Source organism: Anolis sagrei, chromosome X, assembly GCF_037176765.1.
Source record: "Anolis sagrei isolate rAnoSag1 chromosome X, rAnoSag1.mat, whole genome shotgun sequence".
Taxonomy (NCBI): domain Eukaryota; kingdom Metazoa; phylum Chordata; class Lepidosauria; order Squamata; family Dactyloidae; genus Anolis; species Anolis sagrei.
In genome coordinates, this window is record NC_090034.1 from 14,617,528 (window position 1) to 14,628,108 (window position 10,581).

Sequence of the window (10,581 nt, forward strand, 5' to 3'; positions counted from 1 at the left end):
TGTGTTTGCATTTTGTCCTTGTTGGGAGCACTGTTTTGCTCACTGATTTGAGATTAATCATCACATATTGAGTATTTGTGCCAAGTTTGGTCCAGATCTATCATTGTTTGAGTGCACAGTGCTCTCTAGAAGTAGGTGAACTACAACTCCAAAACTCAAGGTCAATGTCCACCAAACCCTTCCAGTATTTCCTGTTGGTCATGTTCTGTGTGCCAAGTTTGGTTTAATTTCTTTGTTGGTGGAGTTCAGAATGCATTTTGATTGTAGGTGAACTATAAATCCCAGCGACTACAACTCCCAAATGACAAAATCAATACCCCCACAACTCCACCAGTATTCAAATGTGGGCATATTGGGTATTTGTGCCAAATTTGATCCAGTGAATGAAAATACATCCAGCATATCAGAGATTTCCATGACGATTCATGACAGTAGCAAAATTACAATTATGAAGTAGTAATGAAAATAATTTTATGGTTGGGGGGTCACCATAACATGGGAAACTGTATTAAGGGGTTGTGGCATTAGGAAGATTGAGAAACACTGATATAAGGAGAGAAGCATTTCTTCAGTCTTAGAACTGAAGAAATGCAGTATGCGTTTACGTATGTCTGTATGTGCATATATCTCAAGGGGGACGGACAGACGTTGATGAACGCTGTGACTTTTGGGGTCTGAGGAGCTGCCTGGCAGTGAGGGCACCTTCCTCTTCCCTTGCTTTCAAAAGCCCTGCTGCAGTAGATTCCAGGCTTATTTGGGCTTGTTGTGCCTCTGGCCCTTATCTGCGGAGGAATGTGCAAACGCTGTATCTGAGTGCAAAGCCGGCTGGCCGGCCCACAGTCCGATAAAGAGTGCCTTTTGGAGGACGGATGCAGAGAGAGCGGCCTTTGTTGGCTTTCCTTTTAAAAAAATGATATCATTATGCAGATAAATTATAACAGTTACAATTACAATTTTCCCCATACATTCATACATTCCTATATTCAACCTTATAACTTTTCTGTTGATTCCTGCTTTCCTGTCCTTTACTTTTATATATATACATTTATATATGTATAAGCCCTTAATGGCCCCGGCCCAAATTACCTGTCCAGACACATCTCTCCCTATGAACCATCACGGAGATTAAGATCCTCCGGGGAGGCCCTGCTTTCCTTCCCCCCATTGTCACAGGCACTATTGGTGGAGCCGAAAGACAGGGCCTTCTCGGTGATTGCTCCCCGGTTATGGAACTCCCTTCCTGGTGAGATCAGTTTGGCCCCCTTCCTCCTGTCCTTTAGAAGGATGGTAAAAACTTGGCTGTGGGACCAAGCTTTCGGGACAGGGTAATAAAGCAGCAATAGGAAAGATTACCAGACCAATTAGATTTGACGTGGATGACTAGGACGGTTTTAAATGGTGTATTTTAATATTTTGATAAATCTTTTTAAAGTTTATGTATGTATATAAGAATTTGTGTCCTGGCATGTTTGCCGTATATATGCTGTGCTCCACCCTGAGTCCCCTTTGGGGTGAGAAGGCGGAATAGAAATGTTTTAAATAAATAAATAAATGTAGTAGAGAAGTATAGAAATGTGTTGTTGCTTATTCATTCAGTTATTTCTGACTCATGAGATCATGAAGAGTCAGAAACAACTGAACAAATGAACAACACATTTCTATACTTATCCACTACATGTATGTATAAGTAGTAGATAAGTATAGAAATGTGTTGTTGTTTATTTGGTAAGAGTCGGAAACGACTGAACGAATAAATAACAACAGTACATTTCTATACTTATCTACTACTTAAACATATATCCATTTTTCCGTTCTGCATGATAGGATCGCAGCTTTTTTGGCTTTCTCAATTCTGCTGCCATTGCATTAAATTCTGCAGAGGCAGCAATGGGCCCGAGCCAAAGCCTTTGCCTAGTTTGCTTAGGGAGGCTTGCTTTGGGAGGGGGCCTTTTGCTGACAAAACCTGGGCTCCTGCTCTCTCCTTTTGCCCTGGAAACGGACTTGAGACCCCCGACCCTTCTTGGAATGAGAAGGAATTGTTTGGCCACCGAAGCACCAACCTTGCAGAGGTGCCAACTGTAGGCAGAGAGGCCGGAGAGAGGGACACTGTGGGACCCCCATCCATGCGTTGCCATGTCCGGCCCCCCATCGTCCGCCTCCTTGGCAACCCTGGGAAAAGAGGGAAAGGGCCTTTTGAAGAGGGCACCAGTGGCCCCCAGGCTGCTATTTGCATTCAGTCAGTGAGCAGAATGGTGTCCTCCTTCTCCAAAGCAAGCTGTGTTTTCTCTGTGTTTCTTCCCCCGTTTCGGCCTTTGGGCCACGCTCTTGGCGTCGCTTGTGTTCATCCGCAAAACCCTTTAAAGCCTCGTCCAAATTAGCAAGGCATTTGCTTCACCTCTCGTGCTGAGTCTGTAAAATGAATGAATGCAACAAAGGGCCCCTGGGTTGGGACTATAGGGCCCTATAGCAAGCAAGTGGAGCGCAGAGGAGTCAGTTTGGCGTGAATAGACCATGTGGAAATGGGCCTTGGGTCCAGGTCCGGGACTTCATAGCCTGATTCCCAAAGACAGGGCCGGTGTCCTGTGGGTTTCTTTGCAGAACCAATGGGGCCTTTTGGAGTCCTATTTGAGGGGGGGGGGGCAGCAAAAGTGCTGAAGCAGCAGCTGGGCATTTTTTAATGCAAAAGGGCACAACTGGAGTCCGGCCGGTCTTTGTGTGTGAAAGCCGCCACCGCCATGGAGTCAGGTTTGGCCTCAGGTTTGGAAGGGGGCTACTTACAGGAAGAAGGGGGGGGGGAAGCAGAGAGGGGAAATAATAATGAGAATGGAATAGTTATGGGGCAACACTCTTTGCAAGGAACCCCCAAATGAAGAGTGATGGGAACCAGAGAGCAGGGAAGAACTTGTCCTGGGAAACCAGCTTTAAGGGGCTCTGCAAAAAAAGGAAAGAAGGAAGGAGGAAAGGAGAGAAGAAGAGAAGGAAATGAATGAGAGGAAAGAAGGAAGGAAAGAAATAAAGAGGGTGAGTGTGAGGAAGAAAGAAAAGAGGAAGAGATGGAAGGAAGGAAGAAAAGAAAGAAAGAAAGAAAGAAAGAAGGAAATAAGGAAGAAAGGGAGGGAGAAAGATAGGGAGGAAGGAAGGAAGGGGAGAAAGGAAAGAAAGGAGGGACATAAGAAAGAAAAGGAAGAAAAACAGGAAGGGAAGCAAGGAAGGAGGGAGAGCGTGAGGAAGAAAGGTGACAGGGAGGGAGAAAAGGGAGGAAAGGAAGAAGAAAAGAAAGAAAGAAAGAAAGAAAGAAAGGAAAATGAAGAAAGGGAGGAAGATAGGAAGTAAGTAAGGAAGGAGGGAGGGTGGGAAGAAAGGAGAAAAGGAAGGGAGGGAGGAGGAGGGGAGGGAGGGAAGGAAGGAAAAAAAGGAAGAAAGAGGGAAGGAAGGGGATAAAGGAAAGAAAGAAGGAAGAAAAGAAAGGAATTAAGAAAGAGGAAGGAAGGAAAAAAGGCGGGAAGGAAAATAGGAGGAAGGGAAGAAAGGAAGGAGAAAAGGAAGGAAGGAGAAAAGGAAGAAAGAAAGGAGAGAGGCAGAAGGAAAATAAAAAGCAAGAAAGAAAGAAAGAAAGAAAGGGGGAGGAAAGAAAGAAAGAAGGAGGAAGGAAGGAAAGAAAGGGAAGGGAGGGAGGGGGGAAAGAAGGAGGTAAGGCAATGAAGGAAGGAAGGTGGAGGGGAGGAAAGGATGAAAGAAAGAAAGAGAACAAAGGAAGGAGGGAAAGAGTGAGGGAGGGAAAGGAAAGGAGAAAGCAGCCTGTCAAGAGGGGCGGAGGGCCCCCTTGAATCTAATCCCTGGCCGCAGGGCAAAGGGGTCTCTGCAAACACAGGGCAGGGCTTCCTGGGCCTCTGTTTCCTTCGGATGCTTATTTGCGGAGAGCATTGACATGGAAGGCGGCTGGCGAAGGGCAAGAGGGCAGCAGGCCTCTGGAAGGGGATTAAGTGCGAAAATGTGGAGAAGAGGAAGGAGGGAAAAGGGGGACGGAGAGAGGAGGGGCCCTGGCTTGCATTGCATTGCAGGCATAAACACAGGCAAATAAAACCGTGCAAAGGGTGCATTAAAGCACTTGTTCCAGCTCTGTGTGCAGAAGGGCATGGAAGGTCCAGCTCCAAAAGGCAGTCCTGGGCTTTTGCAGATTGGCCTTTGGCTTCCAGAACGGAGGCTTCTCCCTCTCGGGGAGAGTTGGGTTTGGCGTTATACCTTGCAGCCTGGAAACTGCCACGTCCTCTGAAATCTTAATAGCGATCTCAATATATAAACTATAATTTCCCGAAGAAGCCGCACAGTGCTGTTTCTGGCGGCTAAGTATTGGTTTCATCGCTGGCCCAACGTGTGCCATGCACACTGGAAAGCTTTGAGAACAAAAAAAAGGGCAACGGAGTCCCTTGCATGTCTTCTTCCAGTTCATTGCCGGTCTATGACGTCAGTGTTGTGGCAAATAACTAAGATTATGCCTAATTAGCAATAGTTTCAGGAGTGCGAGATAAACAGTTTTTAAAAGAAAGAGAGAAATACTATTTAGGTGCCAGTCATCACTGCCCATAATACAACCCTTTTGAAATTAGACCAGGCTTTTAAATACATGGGCATGGATCTTTCTGTCTATCTAAGTATATGTCATCTGTGTTCTATCTATCTATTATGAGTTGGACTGGATGGTCCTTGTGGTCTCTTCCAACTCTAGGATTCTCTCTCTCTCTCTCTCTCTCTCTATCTCTTTTCAAGCCTGTAAAAAAGTTATCTGCAAAGGAAAGTCTAAATTCTGGAAATCAAATCTCACTTTCCAAAAGCCCAGAACTGCCTTCTTGCCTGCAAGCACATTGTCTGTTCTGCACAGAAAGCTCAAACAAGTGATTTAACATAGCTTTTTAATTGATGTATTTGCTTGTAACCACTTGCAAGCATCATACAAGTTGGAAAGGGTCTCCGGAGAGGTTATCTAGTCCAGGCCCTGCCAGACAAAAGCACCCCAAAAGGCAGCCTTCGGGGTCTCAGTTTCAAGGCTTTCAAGGAAACAGTCCTTTGGGTTGCTGTGAGTTTTCCGGGCTATATGGCTATGTTCTAGAAGCATTCTCTTCTGATGTTTCACCCACATCTATGGCAGGCATCCTCAGAGGTTGTGCTTTGCTTCAATTGTGGCAAACCCCGATAAAGTCTCCAGGGCTGAGGCAGCCGCTTCATGCTACTTCCCCCTTAGGCTGGACTCTGTGTAACTGTAGTCCCATGGAGCCCCTATTTGTTCCTGCCATTTCCCATTAATCCCCTGCAAGCGATTAGCAAGGAGGCCGGGATAATTATTATAATTGCAGTTGTTGATAAGGATCTACTGGGTGGCTTTGGCCAAAGCTGGAAATTCCTGTTTGGGTTTGCAACAAACCGAGGACACTCAGAGGTGAGGGGCTCCCCTTTTGCATACATTGGAACCCCTCCAAAAATGGCCGCCCCCCCCTCTTTTGAGACTGTGGCCCCTTCTTTGATGGAACCATTTGGACCCCATGGTTTGGGGCTTCGAGCAGCTGTGCCCTTGTGCCCCCATCCTGCCCACCTTGCAGGGCAGAGACTCCACTTTTAAGCCATAGCACTCCTCCTCCTATTATTATTATTATTATTATTATTATTATTATTATTATTATTTGATGTACAACAAGATTAGTAAACAGCAAACAAGATAACTATGCTGGCATTTTATTGGATGACACATCAGACACTTCCCAAGTGTCTAGGACTGTGTGATGTATTGGCGAATAATGTCCCAGTAAGGTGGCCTTTTGCAGCTGGCAGCTAACAGCTAGTAATTTTGTCAGCACTGATTGTGTTTAAGTGCAGGCTAAGGTCTTTAGGCACTGCACCCAGTGTGCTGATCACCACAGGGACTACCTTTACTGATTTGTGTCAGAGTCTGCATTATTATTATTATTTGATGCAAAACAGGATTAGTACACAGCAAACAAGATGCTGGCTTTTGTATTCGATCACACATCAGACACTTCCCAAATGTGTAGGACTGTATTGGTGAATAATGCATGCAGATCCAATTAGGGTGGCTTTTTGCAGCTGACAGATGGTAATTTTGTCAGCAATGTTTGTTTTTAAGTACAGGCCAAGGTCTTTGGGCACTGCACCCAGTGTGCCCATCACCACTGGGACCCACTTGACTGGCTTGTGTCGGAGTCTTTGCAGTTAAATCAATTGATGATGATGATGATGATGATTATTATTATTATTAGAAACAGAACAAGATTAGTACACAGCAAACAAGATCACTATGCTGGTTGTTGTATTGGATTACACGTTGGACACTTCCCAAGTTTTAATAATAATAATAATAATAAGATTATGTCATTTTTGAACCATGCTAAAAACAATGCCATACAATAAACAAACCAACCCTGTTCACTGCCTTTCCGTCTTGCAAAAGCAGGGATGTTTCCTCCTCGTTTCTTTGTTTCCACCTCGTTTGCACAGAAACAATAATTGAAACCATGCTCTGTTCTCTAAGCAAGATTTATTAGGGCTTTTTTGTGCATTTTCCAAGGGCTTTTCAGACTTTTGTGGGGGTGAAAGATAACTTGGGCAGATCTCTGCTTCTTGCCTGGAGAAGAGTGTGTTTTTTTGCAAGGCTTCTTGGGATTTAATGCACAAATGTGTAGGGATCCTTCAAGAGGTTCTGAATGCTGCCTTTTCCTTGGCGGAGATCCCTGGCTAGGCCTCCCTTGGCCTTGCTCCGTTTGCCAGCATTTTGGGGAGCGAAGGGGGTTTTGTGGGGAGTTTCCTGCCCTCCTTCCCAACCCTGACTCAGCCGCCCGCAGACCTCTCTCTCTTTCTTTCTTTCTTTCCTTCCTTCCTTCCTTCCTTCCTTCCTTCCTTCCTTCTTTCTTTCTTTCTTTCTTTCTTTCTTTCTTTCTTTCTTGGGCCTCTCCCTTCCAAGGTCTCCACTGGGCCATGACTCCGTGGCGCTTTGGTATTTTGGGAAGGAGCTTAAATAAGCTCCTCATCATCATCAGAGGCTGCGGTCTGTCTCTCTCTCTTTTTGTCTGTGGTTCCTTTCTCCTTTTCCCAGAAGTTGAAGCCGCCACCTCACCCTCCCTCTTTTCCCTTTTTTTCTGGATGGGGCAAGAAAGTCATATTATTGGGAGGGGACCACCGAGGCCATCTAGTCCAGCCCTCTTGCCATGCTAAAGCATCTACCTTCCTTGGACGTAAAGGGGAAAAGGTGCCCTTTTTGGACTTCCAAAGGCCTACAAATGGGAAAGGAGAAAAGGGTCATACAGATTGATAGGGACCCCAGAGGTCATCTAGACCAATCCCTTGGCATGTTAAAGCATCCCAGTGTAAAGACCTTTGATGGGGAAGGAAAAAAAATGCCTTTTTGGACCGTCACTTCCAAAATCGTACAGATTGGGAGAGAAAAAAATTGTACAAATTGGAAGGGATCCCCAGCCTCAGGCCCTTTCCTTTTCCTCCTCAGCCGCTTAAGCGGCTGAGGGGGAAAAGGAAGGGGCCTGAGGTTGTTAGGAATTGTGGGAGTTGAAGTCCAAAACACCTGGAGGGAGAGCCCAGGCTTATCCAGGACTGGTCTAGACCAACCCTTTGGTGTGTTAAAGCATCCCAATGTAAAGACCTTCCATTTCAAGGCTTTCAATGAAGAGGGAAAAGGTGCCCCCACTATTTTTGGACTGTCACTTCCAAAATCATACAACGTGGAAGGGATAAAAGGATCATACAGATTGGATGGGAGCCAAAAGGGCATCTAGTCCATCCCCAGTTTCGTGGATGTTTCATTGATGCTTCATTGGGACCTTCTTCCTTGCCATTTGAGTCCCATGGCTTCTGTCTTGCCTGCCTTGCAGGGCCGTCGTTCTGTGGGAGCTCCTTGCAGCCACCCTGCTTCCCCTCCTTCTTTCCCTTCCTTGAAATGGGAGACTTTTCATCTCTTCCTTTTGCTGCTGCTGCTGCTACTGCGGTTGGAAAATGCACACGTGGCTCATAAGGAAAATATTTGCTCGGCGGTCGCCGGTTTTCAGAGGAATTTGGGACGTTAATGTGAACAGTCTGTTGGGAGGAGGACAATGGAGCCATTCAAGGGGTCAGTCGGCCTGGCTGCCCACCTTCTTCAATTGACTATAAGAAACGAGGGGCCAAAAACACTCCCTGGCATTGATCTACTTCAGTAGTTTTGGGGAAGAGACCCCACGGTTACTCCATAGCAGCATTATTACTGTTGTTTTGGGGACGAGACCCCACTTTTACTCCTTAGCAGCATTGTTGTTGTTGTTGTGGTTGTTGTCATTAGTTTTGTGGAAGATACCCTGCTTTTAAGCCATAGCACTGTTTATTATTATTATTATTAGGAGCCCTCAATGACACAATGGGTCAAACCCTTGTGCTGGCAAGACTGCTGACTGAAAGGTTGGTTCAAATCCAGAGAGTGGGGTGAGATCCCGTCTGTCAGCTCCAGCTTCTCATGTAGGGACATGAGAGAAGCCTCCCACAGGATGATAAAACATCTGGGCGTCTCCCGGGCAACGTCCTTGCAGAAGGCCAGTTCTCTCGCACCAGAAGCAACTTGCAATTTTTCAAGTCACTCCTGACACGAAAAAAATTATCAGTTTAGCATATTTATTTATAGTATAGAAGCGAACCAAGGGTATAGTTGTATTTTTTTTAAAAAAACCCCACAAAGTTTAAAAACTTGGGCATTATATTAAATGTCCTTTGACTTGTAGCTGGTCAAATAAAATAATAATAAAATAGTATAATAATAATAATAATAATAATAATAATAATAATAATAAGTTCAGCAGAAGAGACTCCTTTTAAGTCACATCACTGCTCTTATTATTATTATTATTATTATTATTATGTTGCCTTTGAACCGTGCTGAAAACAATGCAACACAATAAACAATCCAACCATGTTCGTTGCCTCTCCATCTTGCAAAAGCGGGGATGTGACTCTTTGTTTCCTCCTCATTTGCACGGAAACAGTAATTGAAACCATTCTTTGCTCTAAGCAAGATTTACTAGGGCTTTTTTGTGCATTTTCCAAGGGCTTTTCAGACTTTGAGGTGGGAGGGTGGGATATATAATTTGGGCCGATCTCCGCTTCTTGTCCAGAGAAAAGTGTGTTTTCTGCAAGCCTTCCCAGGATGTAATGCACGAATGCATTACGGGATTCTTAAAGAGGTCTTGAATCCTGTCTTTTCCTTTCATAAGCAAAGAAACAGATGAAGGTCCTTTGCTTCCTTCATCTCAATGCATATTTTTGGGGAGTCTTTGTTTATTACCTTTTGGGCAAGTTGGACTCAGATTCTGGCAATCCAAATACACATAAAGCCATGGGTAGCCTTCTGGAAGGCATCTACACTGTAAAATTGATGCAGTTTGATACCATTTCAGCTGCCATGACTCTATGATAGGGAGCCTTGAAATGTGTCTGAGGCTGTTAGGAATTGTGGGAGTTGAAGTCCAAAAAAGCTGGCAGGCTGAAGTATGCCCATGCCTGTTATGTTGTGTAATTAAATCCTCATTAGAAAACACCTTGATTGTATTAACGAGGGACTTCCAACCCACCTTACTCTCAACCCAGGCCTTGCAAAGTTGGGGCAGATGGATTTCCTTGATGGAGTCCATTCATCTGGAAGGGTTTTTCCTTTTTTCCTGTGCCTTCTTTCCAAGCATCATGGGCTCTTCTCTCTTTCCAAGCATCACGGTCTTCTCTAGCGAATCCTTTCTTCTAATGGGCCCATTTTGTGCTGTTTAGGATTGGAGACGGCTGGAGCTGCAAAAGGCATTTCAGTCTCCAAAAGGAAGACTGCTTCCAGGTGGGGCCAAGGCCAACGGTGCTGTAATCCGAGGCCTGGAAGCCCTCTTAATGGGATCCATGTGCCGCTGGCTGAGTGCGCGCACCCGCCCTTGGGGGGGGGGGGGGGTGTTGAAGGCACTTGATGGGAGACAGCTGTGTCAACAGGGCTCCCAATGGGGCCCTGCCAAAGCCCCCTCTCCAGACAACCAAGGTGCTGAGTTGGGGGTCTCTGTGGGGAAGCTGGGGTGCACTTTCAAGGGGTCTCTTGTAGGGTTTTTCCTGCCCCCTTTTTGGCCCAGCTTCGCTGCGTGGGAGAAGCAAGGAGAGTGAGTCAGACCCACAGAAAGTCCCCTCCTCCAGGCCCTGTCCTTTGGGCCCTTACCATCAGGCTCCCTCCAGATCCCACCCAACTCTCCCACTTATGGGACTCCTCGAAAATAACACTATGTTAACAAAATTTGAAAAAGTTTCTGTTTTTGGTTTGAAAGTGTTATTTTCTGTTTAATCATGCGGTCCGTACCTTGAAAGTAGTTGTTCTACTCCAGAAACTTCATTTTTGTGGCTGCCACAAACTAAGGAGAATTGGTTGAGACTCATTGAAGTGCTAGAGCAAAATGTGCTGCAGGATGTTCCTCCTGCACAAACAAAGTTTTTGCAATGGAATCAACTTTTCCCATGTTTTTATGATAGAACCAATTAGGAAATGACATTTATAACTCAGGAACAAAAATTGTG

General features: G+C 45.4%; 1 protein-coding gene across 2 annotated transcripts in view; it reads left to right on the forward strand.

The window, feature by feature from the left end:
* The window catches only part of LOC137094726 (mitochondrial import inner membrane translocase subunit TIM16-like), an 80,245-nt gene that overhangs the window by 21,468 nt on the left and 48,196 nt on the right, over nucleotides 1-10,581 (forward strand). The gene's annotated exons all lie outside the window — the stretch shown is intronic.